General features: G+C 33.4%; 1 protein-coding gene across 3 annotated transcripts in view; it reads left to right on the top strand.

The window, feature by feature from the left end:
- The window catches only part of LOC148950936 (ubiquitin carboxyl-terminal hydrolase 25-like), a 53,528-nt gene that overhangs the window by 18,131 nt on the left and 23,251 nt on the right, over window positions 1-12,146 (top strand). For 2 of the 3 annotated variants that reach the window (XR_016141861.1, XM_089090072.1), the window contains exons 2-3: window positions 1,419-1,569; window positions 7,619-7,841. The gene's annotated coding sequence lies outside the window, so the exon portion shown is untranslated. The remainder of the gene's footprint in view (window positions 1-1,418; window positions 1,570-7,618; window positions 7,842-12,146) is intronic. The other variant, XR_016141862.1, reaches the window with a different exon arrangement.

Here is a 12,146-nt window from a genome sequence, read left to right as displayed (position 1 = left end):
ACGACCGACATAGCTGCACACCCTCCTTCCCTATAGGCAATACTCTTTATTACATTACATAGTTTTAAAGTTTAGATTCCTTTAAATATTTCTTATGACCTCCAACAATCCCAACCGACCGTCTTCTGTTTTTCATTCGGTCCCAGCTGTATCCTCAAATGAGGTTCTAAATTTATTTTATATTTCAAAACGCATAAAAACTGTTACAACAAAACAACAACATGTTAATGGAACTCCCCAACTTAATCCACATATTGGCCCATAAATGATGCACCAGCCCACCCTAGGATGTCATGTCACATGAATTGCTGATTTAAAAATAAAAGGGTATTTTACCTCCTTGGGTATATCTTTCTCCTTTTCATTAGTCTTGGTGGGAATCTCCTCTTGGTTCGTACGAGCATCTATGGTTGAATTTTCCTCTTAGTTGGCAGAAGCCGCTATGACAGAAGTCTCCTCCTTTGGTTTCTATGAAAGAAATCAGTAATTACATCAGGTTATTTGTCAGACTATTGCGGGGTAAATATATCTCCAAACCTGATAATGCAAGCAGATTGCATTTTAAGACTTAATATTGCGAAGCAGTAAAAATGACACGAATTAAGAATTCCATGTCTTTAACCTATCTTGTAATGACATTTGATTGGATTCTATTACAAATTTGCTCTGTAACCGTGTGTCTGCCAGGGTAACCATGACTACTGGGACACCGCTTATAAACAAATATTGCGAGAATGTATAGTTCACTAAATATTTTTACATCAGGTGGGAGTGGAGGTGGTGAGTGACGCCAATTACTTGGAGAAATATACTGTATATATATATATATATATATATATATATATATATATATATATATATATATATATATATATATATATATATATATATATATATATATATATATATATATATATATATATATATAAAAAAAAAAAAAATATATATATATATATATATATATATATATATATATATATATATATATATATATATATATATATATATATATATATATATATATATATATATATATATATATATATATATATATATATATATATATATATGTCTATCGTATTTAAATTGGCTTATTGTTTTTCACAGTAGGCTACTTGTCTATGATTTAGAGTCTTTTATCTAACTTCAAGATCCTTTGTCCAAGATCAGGCAATCTTTTCAAAGATTAGGCTAAAATATTCAATTTTGTCATGTTTATTGTATAAATATCAACAAATCCAATTCTAAAACAGAGTATTTTATAAAATTTTAACCTAATGATTTTATGTGTAATAACATCAACAAAATGTTGGCAGTTCTTGCCCCCCTCCCCACAAGGAAAAAATCCCTGTAGAATTCAATCATTGTTATTGTTGCTCAACAGAAGGGTTTCATTTTTATCTCGTTTTAAATTCTAGGGCCCCAGCATTACAGCCACAGAGTTAACTGGGGGTATGATGCCGAACTTGCAGGTTGCTAAGCCTGTTGGTACCAATGGCCATGGACCCGAAAAAATCCCAATAAACAAGCAAGTCAATTCATAGCCCAAGAGCCGGATGACAATGATAGGTTGTATTTTCAAGAAATTTCTCTTTCTCATAGATGTGTATAGATAGAGATATGTTTAATTAACTTTAACAAAAATCAATAAGATTCACCCAAAACCAAACGGTTGACGTGGGGTGAAACAGGTAAAAAACAATGCATGCATATAACGTCATTTATGTTCAGTATAATAAGAAAGAAAAAACAAATGAGAGAAAAGAAAATAAAGCGAAAATATAAATAAAGAATAATAATGATGCTATAGGTACAGCAATTACAACTCAATTTAAATTAAATCAAATCAAGTCACCTCAAAAACAAACAAAACTAGAATTCATACTTACTTAAATATTTTTCTTTAAAATCACTAAAATTTTCTATCTTCTTCATATCATTATCCAAATTATTCCATAAATTTATACCCATTATAATAAAAGGAATCGTGGACCTGGCCGACACAATAGGTTGAGTATAATAATCATTTTTAACCCTAGTATTTCGGTTATGTATATTCAATCGGCTGTAAAACCAACCGTTAAAACACTCCGGCAGCTGCTTCATATTGTACCTATACATAAATACTAATATATAAAATGATGAAGACCCGCCGCTGGCAATATCCTATGGACTCTATGGACTAAATCTAAATCTCTATGGACTTCTCGAGCTGATTCTCTTTCTGATTTCCCTGATAATACTCTAACAGACATGTTTTGGATAATCCGCACAGGATTAACAATTGAAGAAAATATACCCGTGCATACAGAAGAACAATACAAAATATAGGGATGGATTAACGAAAATTAGAGAAGCCTGAGTATAGTATTTGGAAACATATATTTAAGTTTACAAATTAGCCTTAAATTACGCGATAGAACGTGGGATAAAGTTTAGATATGGGATCGGAAAATAAGAGTCTCATTTATAATAATGCCAAGATACTTTACTGCCTTTTGACGAGCAATCATACCATCTTCATATGCTATATGCTGTATCCATGGATAAATAATTCGATGTCCTCGAAGATAAGAGAAAATAACTCTTAGTGGGGTTCACCTTTAGCTGATTCACTCTTAGCCATCTTGACACCTAATTTAGCAATTCTCTTACAGTCTAGGAGCAATCTCTCTGACTTTCCGATCACCACTAAATAAGTATCCTAAGCAAACATAGGTACTACAGCCGCGATATCCTTTTTGACGAATTCACTTATTCTTGTTTTTAGTTTACTTACAGAGTGCAGAAGATCAATCACAAAAATTAAAAATATCAAGGGTTCAAGTACCGAACCCTGTGGAAGTCCACACTCAATACAATTTTTATCAGAATTCCTATGACCAGTTTGAACATATTTTTTTCTACAAGACAAAAAAGAACGTAAAAACGAAAGAGCTGGACCCATACTCCCATAAATTTCACCCTTCATTAAGAGAATATCATGACTGACCGTATCAACAGCCTTTATAATATCTAAAAATAAAGTTGCCACTTTATATCCATTATCTAACGCCATATTAATAATTCTAGCCAAATGTATGTTTACTTGCTCAATAGTGCGATCTTGACGGAATCCAAATTCTGTAGGAATAAATATTCTCTGGTTTTCCAAGTACTAATAAACTCTAACCGAAAAATATTTTTTAGTATCCTCGACACAATTGGTAAAATCAAAATTGGTCTATAAATTTCAACATCATCAGCATTCCCTCTTTTATGTATTGGTATAACTTTTGCTGATTTAAAACAGCTCGGAAACACTCCCTCTTTTAGACACTGGTTAATTAATGAAACAAAAGTTTGAGCAATTACCTCCCAAAATGTTTTCATTACTCTAGTTGAAACAATATCAGCCGCACGAATCGTACCATAAATGATTTTTGAACTTCAGTTTCGTGAACTGGGAGTAGATTTAAAGAGATTTCCATCTCCTTAGGAGTGTAATTTTGAAAAGCCTGTCGCCTGGTTTGCTTATGATCGACTCTTTCACTCTCCTTCCAACTGTCGACAAATTGTTAGCAAATTCTTCACAAATTTCCTCTGGATTGCTAAGACTGATTCCATCTTTACGGAATATTTCCTGAGGTAATCCTCCAGATGATTGTCCTAAAGTGATTCTTATCACATTCCATGTTTGTGAGAGACTTCCTGATGCTTTTTAAAATTTATAATAATGTTATCTAGCCCTTCGGAGGAGTCTGTTTTGGGCATTACGATAGCTCTTATAAAGTTGCTCATTTATATCGCAGGGATGACGCACCTTTTTCTCAGGCAAATTCTTCTTCTTATTTGTCGATCTCAATAAACTCAGAGTAATCCAACCCTTCTTTGAAGGTTTTCTTCTATTTTCTTAATATTTTTAGAGCATTTTTCCAGGGATTGCTTAATTATTTGGTAAAAGACTCGAAGCTTAGAGTCAATATCCGCAAAGACTGAAAACTCAATTCCAATCCTTATTGGCTAGCTCATTTCTACATTTCAGATGTGCATCTTTATCGTTTAGCATCCTCAGCTTGAGACTTTGTTGACTTTTCATTATCAACACATACCGAGTAACTTGCAAACACCCCAAAATGATCAGAAGTATCACTTATTAGAACACTCGGACTACCAGACATATAATTTGAAAATATGTTATCCAGACATTTCGATGCCGTCCTCGTACCCTGAGTACTAATATTAATAGCAGGGATATAACCCAATGAAATCATCAAGTTTACAAATCGGTCTGTATTTGATCTATTATCCAATAGATCAATGTTAAAATCTTCCATTACAAAAATAGGACTTCGATGTGGGGTCTTTTCCAATTGTTCTTCAAGTCATTCATAAAACTCAATAAGAGATTTTGACGGTGGTCTTTATACAATCAGGACATAGCCACGACGTCGAGACAGCTCTAACTGCAAAATAAAAGACTCAAAAAACATTTTTTATATATTAAAATATCCGCTAGGGCACATGTCCGTATGTCTGAACGTATATACACTCCCAGTCCCCCGTGCCAGCGAAGTTGACGATTTTTCGTATAAAGATTATAACTTGAAATATGTAAAAGTTCTGAATTATTATAATAATGTTATCTAGCCCTTCGCAGGAGTCTGTTTAGGGCATTACGATAACTCTTATGAAGTTGCTCATTTATATCGCAGAGATGAGGTACCTTTTTCTCATTCAAATTATTCTTCTTATTTATCGATCTCAATAAACTCGGATTAATCCAAGCCTTTTTTGAAGTTTTTCTTCTATTTTTCTTAATATTCTTACTAAGAGCCTTTATACATTTTTAAGAATATTGCCAGTTGATCTAGTCCTTCCTGTACATTGTGTCCTTTTCAGACTAAAACAGATAAAAGAAATTCTAGCAACTTCTCTTTAGTTTCTTTTGTCCAGAATAATTACTGCCTAAAAAGAAGTTCAGCCAAATTACCTTGCCGTAGAATTTGAACTGAAAGATCCAGATTTTCTCCTAAAAATTCAATAATTAAATTCTGGAATATTTATGAAAGTAATATAGATTCGCGTTTTTCTATTCCAGTTTCTAAAGCTAAATTCAAACTATATCTAATAAGTAATTATCGATAATTATTTATTTATTTGAAGTCATGTAGGCCGGTGCTATTGTTGATAAATTTTTAATTATGTGGTATTTTATTGATTTGAGGTGTGGGCTTTGGGTTCAGTGTGGTGTCTCATTTTTCTTCCGAGTATATCTTATGTATTATTATTTCTTTTCATCATTTGTTATTATTTTTTTTTTTTTTTTTTTTTTAGGGTGCCTGTTTTCGAGTATTCGAGTATAACTCACTGTGTAGGCACCCTCTGTAAATATTTTCTTTTCCATTGATTCATATTGTAAAAGTTTTATTTTTTCTTGTATTGATTTAATGTGAAATTAAAAGAACTTGAACTTGAAAAATTGATATATTGGAAATTCCATTTATAAAATCTAAACTTGAATTCAATCATTGGCAATTCAAATAAAACACGTTAAATCTATCCGAAACATTACTACATGCCATTTGCATTTGGTTTACGAATAAATATTTAGAACCTTCCCACTCCAACCTATTATAACCACCAGGCCCACCACTTCCATCAAAAAATGCATTATGCCTACTTTCAAAATTTGCCTTATTACTTTGCAGCTCCAATACATTAATTTGTCCTGGAGGAGACTCCAATGTTTTATCCCACATCAAAGCCAGATAGATAAATTTGGGTACAACTCCACAGGGGACACAATTCAATAAATTCTAAATGTAAATTTATGATATGCTGCCCAATAAAAATAATTACACCAATAATGCTAATGAGATAAAAAAATAACAACAGCAGAAAAATAATAAAGAACTATTCAAAAAAAAAAAAAAAAAACAATCAATACGGTATACCTTGCATATTGGGTTTCTTCTCATATATTTACATTATTACACTACAAACAATCAACTATGAACTATATGAACCATCAACTATGAACTCCTTCAATTTCCCCCAAAATTTTCTTTTAGTCACTAATTAATCACCAGCTACTCTTTAATCAATAGGAACATGGATTCGAACAGCTTTTTTTTGTGAACTTAAGCTAGGACATCATCACAGAGTAAATATCACGGAACGACGACACTGCTTTACCTTTTAATTTCTTGGCATTTTTCAAAATATCAATTTTCGATTTTTTGTCAGATACTTCAATACGAATAAATTTCTGTTGCTCACTCACTTGAGTTACCTTGAATGGTGGGACTGGAGCCATTTTGAGTCCTTCCGTAAGAATACTTTTGAAGATATCCTTCGCATTTTATTCAGATTTCCAAGAGACATTCCATACAATAATATCCTTTTCCGGTGTTTTCAGTCAGCTGCCTTGCAAATCTTGCATGTTATGTATCCTAATTTGCTACTTTATCTTCAATTCTCTTATTGCTATTTTCTAAAGAATCGAGCTTCTTTCCATTTTCTTTTACCAAACTGATAACAGTATTTAGACTCTCCGCAGCTGCTGAAATCGTGAATTTATTTGTAGAATCAGTGCTATTAGCAGTAATGTTAAGATAATATTCACCTTCTCCCCTTTGAGTGTTTTCTGTATCATGTCCAATATTACGAGGTTGCTTTCTTTTACGTTCCAGGATTATTTTCCAGACAACAAAATTTAACATCTGCTTTCCTCATTAAGGACCAATTATTTATTCACGTGGGTCCGTTACGTGCAACTTGCTAAGCCTTTCTTGAAGGATTTCGTTTCTTTCAAAAGTATAGTTATCATGAATGATATAACATTATTTGGAAAGGCTGTTATAAGTTGCCATAAAGGCCACTTTAGACTTAAACTACCTGCATTTAAAGAAGATAATGGACCATTGTTTCTTCAGCTCGAACTCCCCTTTTGTGTGGGTAGACAGGGCTGTCATGATTAGGTAAGGGTTTAAAATACTACTAGAAGACCAAATATTGTACGTTTAAACAAGTTTTCTAGAAGATTCCTCCTTGGCCATAACATTGCTTTGCATCTGCAATGCAAAGGACAGATTGTTGAAACGAGAAAAAACTCTGGCTTTTTTTTCTTCTTTTTATATGCAGGTTTCAACAACTTGACTAGTCTAGCAGTTGCAGTGTTAGGAAAACAAAAATGTTCACAAACCAGGAGATTCTTCAGTTTTGCTTTACATTAGTATTATGAAGTTACTCTTTGACCTTGTTTATGACTGGGTCTCATAATACCAGAATGTGCCGTGAGATTTTTGATGAATTTTGAACTTTGTCCTTATTCCTGGATGCTACAACTGGTGAACTAACGTTGAATAAAGCATGCAAACTGCCTGCTAAACTACAGTAGCTAAACTTGTAAAGAATGCTTTATTTTCCATCATTTTGGTACCAGTTTTAACAATTCAACTTACGGGTGATATTCACAGTGCATTATAGAGGGACCTGCCTCCCCAAAGACAGGTTGCAAAGATTTTTCTCTCATATTCATTTATTTGCCTGATGGAAGTATTTTATTTGGGGTTTACATTTCGGAAATTAATTTTGTAGAGGTTTATCTTTCTTAGTAATTGTATAGTAATTTTAGGGCTGTTGCAGCAAGTATATCTGATGCCACTATTGGTTTTCGAGAGGCTGAAAACACAAGGGATATAATCCAATCGGATAGTTGGCTTGTTGGACTTAAGAATATTGACAGCAGTTGCTGGTTTTCGGCTGTAATCCAGCCCTTCTTCTATATTCCCGAGTTTTGTAGACTGGTTTTGGAATTTACGCCGCATAAAATAGAAAGCAAGGACTTGGGACCTTGGGTAAAGTATTAACTTTTCCTATGTAAGTTCAGATCAATATTCAGGTTATTCAGGTATCTCCAGGATTGTTGTCTAAAAGCTCAAGTTTTAGTTCTGTAGCAAAGCTAGTAATATTATGTTTCCAAGTCTTACAAATTTATAGGTGGTCACCATTCTAATGGAATAGCATGTCTTTTTAAAGGAATATATTTCTTGTTCCTTCTATTGCTTCTGTGGTTTTGTATTAGACGTTGATCATGTTTCTGTTTCAGCATTATTACGTTTGATAATAATGCATCGAAAGAGAAAATTTTGATTGATTTGAAAAAAGTAACCTGAATAAAGCAAGTATATTGGTTCTATTTTCCTACTGTCCTATGAAGTCTAATAAGTTAGCAAGGAAATTCCTGAAGACAGTGAATAGAACATTATATATAATCTATACAAATATTTCGACCATATATTTAATGCCTTCCTAAGCAAAACAAAAAGTAAAATAAAGGTAAAATTCAGTTTGCACTAAAAACAGGAAAACTTAAATTAAAAGCATATATTAAACAATTCTGACATCTTTACTTAGCTCAAGTTGAACATTCTTCAAGTTGAACTTGAGCTGAGTGACGATGTCACGACTGTTATATATATATGGCTTCACTTTTAATTTACCGTTCATTATCGTAAGTTAAACTTCATCTCTATTCTACTTTTTTGTTTTGCTGAGGACAATCATTGTGTGTATGACCGAAGATTTTGTTTAGGTTGCATATTATATTTTGTCTGATGGAGAGACAGAGTGGCCTTCCTCATTATTTATTTCAACCCTCACTTCGTAGTTTCATAACTTCACGTTGCATAACTCACTTCACGTTGCATAACTGTTTGGCCTGCTCTCTTAGTGGTCAACTCGAATAACAAAAAAGTCCCAAAAGATTGGACCATGGGCTTACTGTCAAACTTTCGAAGAAGAGTGAAGCACTAACGTGGGACAACTGAAGGGGAATCAACTAACGTCTGGGCCTAGTAAAATACTAGTCACAGACATATTACAGCGTATAAGAACAGCCCTAGAATCACACTTCAGGGAATAGCAACACGGCTTTAGACTTTTAGGTCTTGCTCTGATCTTATTTTCATTCTTAGACTAATGGTCGAAGACTCCAGGGAATGGGACAAAAACACATTCACGCTTTTCATTGATTTTCAAAAGGTATTAAATCTTGTTGATTGAAAGATTTTAGGAAACTTTTGAATTATCACGGAGTACCTGATAAACTAGTCAAAATGATAGTCTCGTGTGAATATTGTTTGTGCAAAGAATGTTACGATACGTGTTTCTTCTAGATAATGTTTGGTATCGAACAGTGATGTGTCCCATTCCCATTGCTGTTTGTTAAGACAGTCTCTAGGCTCTGGAGTGAAGATTTGCAGCCGACAGGTCTCATCTGGACTTTGCTAATGACGCTGTTCTTCTCGAAGAAGCGAAACAGGACTGCAGTTGCTACTAGACGCGATAGATGAAAAGGCCGAAAAAATGGGGCTTATAGTGAATGTCAGTAGGATAAAGAGTATGGCTACATTTGACTCCACTGACAATGGATTGTAATCAAACCAAATGAATTGGTCAATGAATTTGAATATTTCGGGATTTGGATTGATTTTAGTGGTGAAATAGTCAATGAAATCAAGAGGAGGATTGGACAAACTACATTAGCTTTTATTAAGTTGAAACTAATTTGTTGCAATAGGAAATATGCGCTTGAAGCTCCGCCTCACGAATAGCAATGTGAGGTCCATTCTTCCATATGCTAGTAAATGTTGGAAACTAGATGACCAACTGGAGACACGCGTCCTAGCCTTTGAAAACATATGCCTTAGTATGAACAGGATCTGATGTCTGCAATGGCTCTGTGATGTCTGGCGAGGTTTTGTAGATGCCCTATGCGCCATTTCTGGCTCTAGGGAGTCTAAAGTAAATGACTGCTCATTACTGGCCACTGACACTGTGTTCGCTAATAATATTTGATAGGCAACCTTTATTTTTTTTTTAAGACCCCTTCATCTCCAAATTGCACAATTAATTATGACACTCATATAGGCTCATTTAAGGAAATGTGTCGGTGTTGAATACTTTTTTTTTCATGGAGCTTCTGGAACAACTGAATGGGATCTAAAATATCTTTATATTTTTACTTTTATTGCTACTTAATTTTATTTTCAAGAAATGGCGAAGAAGATATGGAAAAAATGAAAATTTCGGATTCAATTTGCTTATACTTACAGCCAACTGTACCCTCTGCATAGAAAAAGAATGTCAAAGATTACATCCCCCCCCTCAATTTTCTAGTTTCCTAATTCCCCCTTAATTTGAAATCCCCCTTCCTCTAAAATTTCTGCGCGCGGATAAAGTGCCCCCGCCTTAAAACTAGAAAAGAGAGAAAAAGAATTAAGAAAAAGAATGTCCAAGATTACATTCCCCATCCCCCTAATTTTCTAGTTTCCTAATTCTCTCTTTATTTGGATTTCTCCCCCTAAAATTTCTGCGTACGGGGAAAGTGCCCCCTCCCTAAAACCGCCTCTGACCCTTATGATTTACAATCAAGATTCTATTGACTCTATTATATTTAGCATGATAAATATTACCAGACATTTTCTATCGTCGGACCTGAATCCAAAAATATAACAATTTGAGCGACAATTTTTTCACATCGGCCTCGGTCCTTGGGCTAAATATTGAGGGTAGAAGGGGGGGGGGAGCAATCCGCCTCTGATTGGTCCTGAATTTGAAAGATTATATTTGATTTTGCATAGAGGGCCTAGATCATTTCAGAATGGCTGTAAATGTAAAATGGAAGCAATCAAGGCGCTGTTGGGCTTCTATCCTAATCTTTAAATTTACAATATTGAGAAACAAAATCTTAGTAACAAGAAAATATTCACCCTCATTGATGCCCAAATAATACACCATTGTGTTTAAAACCGGCAAATAGGTCGTTATTTAAAAAAAAATTAAGAAAAAAGACTGCAATTTTCCAATTTTTATATCAGTTAGTGTCACTTGGGCCCCAAACACAAACTTCTATTTTTTAAAGGGAAAGAAAGATTAGCTACGCAAATCAACATAGTATCTAGAGAGATTGCAGGGATATTTTATTTTCTTCTTAACATCTCCACGTCTAAAATTGAGTCGGTAAGACAAATAAAAAAAGTTTTGTATAGCAATTCTAGCAAATTCCACCTAAAGGCATCTAAGGCAATGTAAAAGGCTTGACTTAACACTGCGAACGTGTCGACAGTTTTAACGCTTTTAAGTACCATATTCGGGTGTCAAAGATCCACCGTTTTTCAATTTCCTAATTTCTCTGGCTTATTCTTGTGTGTCCAAAATAATAAATCAGGTGGTTTTTGTTAACATTCTTCTCAACTACAAATATTGGTACTCTCATTGTTATTTTAAGAACTGTTTATTAATGTTATCTTCAGCCCTCCCATAATCATGTGAGCCCTCCCTTATCACATTCATTCAAATTCTTTATAAATAAATCCTTTCCCGTCATTTTAGCCCGGTATTTTTTGTTCTATATAATGCCTATTTTGAATGGAAATACCTTCAATAATTTTTAGTTCTTGCAGTTATAGAGATGATAAAAACATGTTGAAAGTGAAATGGATAGAGATTTGTAGGATTCGATTTTCGTTTTCTAACACTAAAGGGTTTTGGCGATCGATATTAATCTGTTTTAACTTGAGTAGTTTTCTCTTTGATCAGACTGTTCCTATAGTCTCGGAACGCTTGAGTTTCCTCTGCTAACTAGGGAAAACGAGTATCTGTATATTTATTGTCTTTATTATTGTAGCCAATGAACGTTTTCTATCCTAATGCTGCTGTTGTAGGTCTTTTAAAGATTTTTTTTTAGCAATGCAACTTCTATGCAATCATATGTTTCACAAGTTGTGCTAAAGTATATTAAATGAGTAAATAGCGGATATTTTTCTCTTTATTGTACTCCGGCACCTTCATACGCTTAAAGACGAAAATGTGACTTGCATTTAATTGACTTATTGCTGGATCTTTATTTGGAAATCAAACTGAAGAGAAATGAAGATATTTGGATTCTTCATAATAGAATTGGAGCATAATCTTCATAATAGAATATATAATAATAAACAGGTAGATTATAATAATAGATCATTTGTTTAATAAGAATATGTACTTCAACATTTTTCTTTTAGAGACCAAGAACAAATAATTATTAATAAATAATCTGTATAATATAATGTATATGAATCATATAACTAAAAAAAATAGATATGCAAAAGAATGCAATG

This window comes from Artemia sp. Qi Xiang Cuo, chromosome 6, assembly GCF_049724085.1.
Source record: "Artemia sp. Qi Xiang Cuo chromosome 6, ASM4972408v1, whole genome shotgun sequence".
Classification (NCBI taxonomy): domain Eukaryota; kingdom Metazoa; phylum Arthropoda; class Branchiopoda; order Anostraca; family Artemiidae; genus Artemia; species Artemia sp. Qi Xiang Cuo.
The sequence above is the reverse complement of the archived record's forward strand: the minus strand, read 5'-3'. Positions and strand labels throughout refer to the sequence as shown.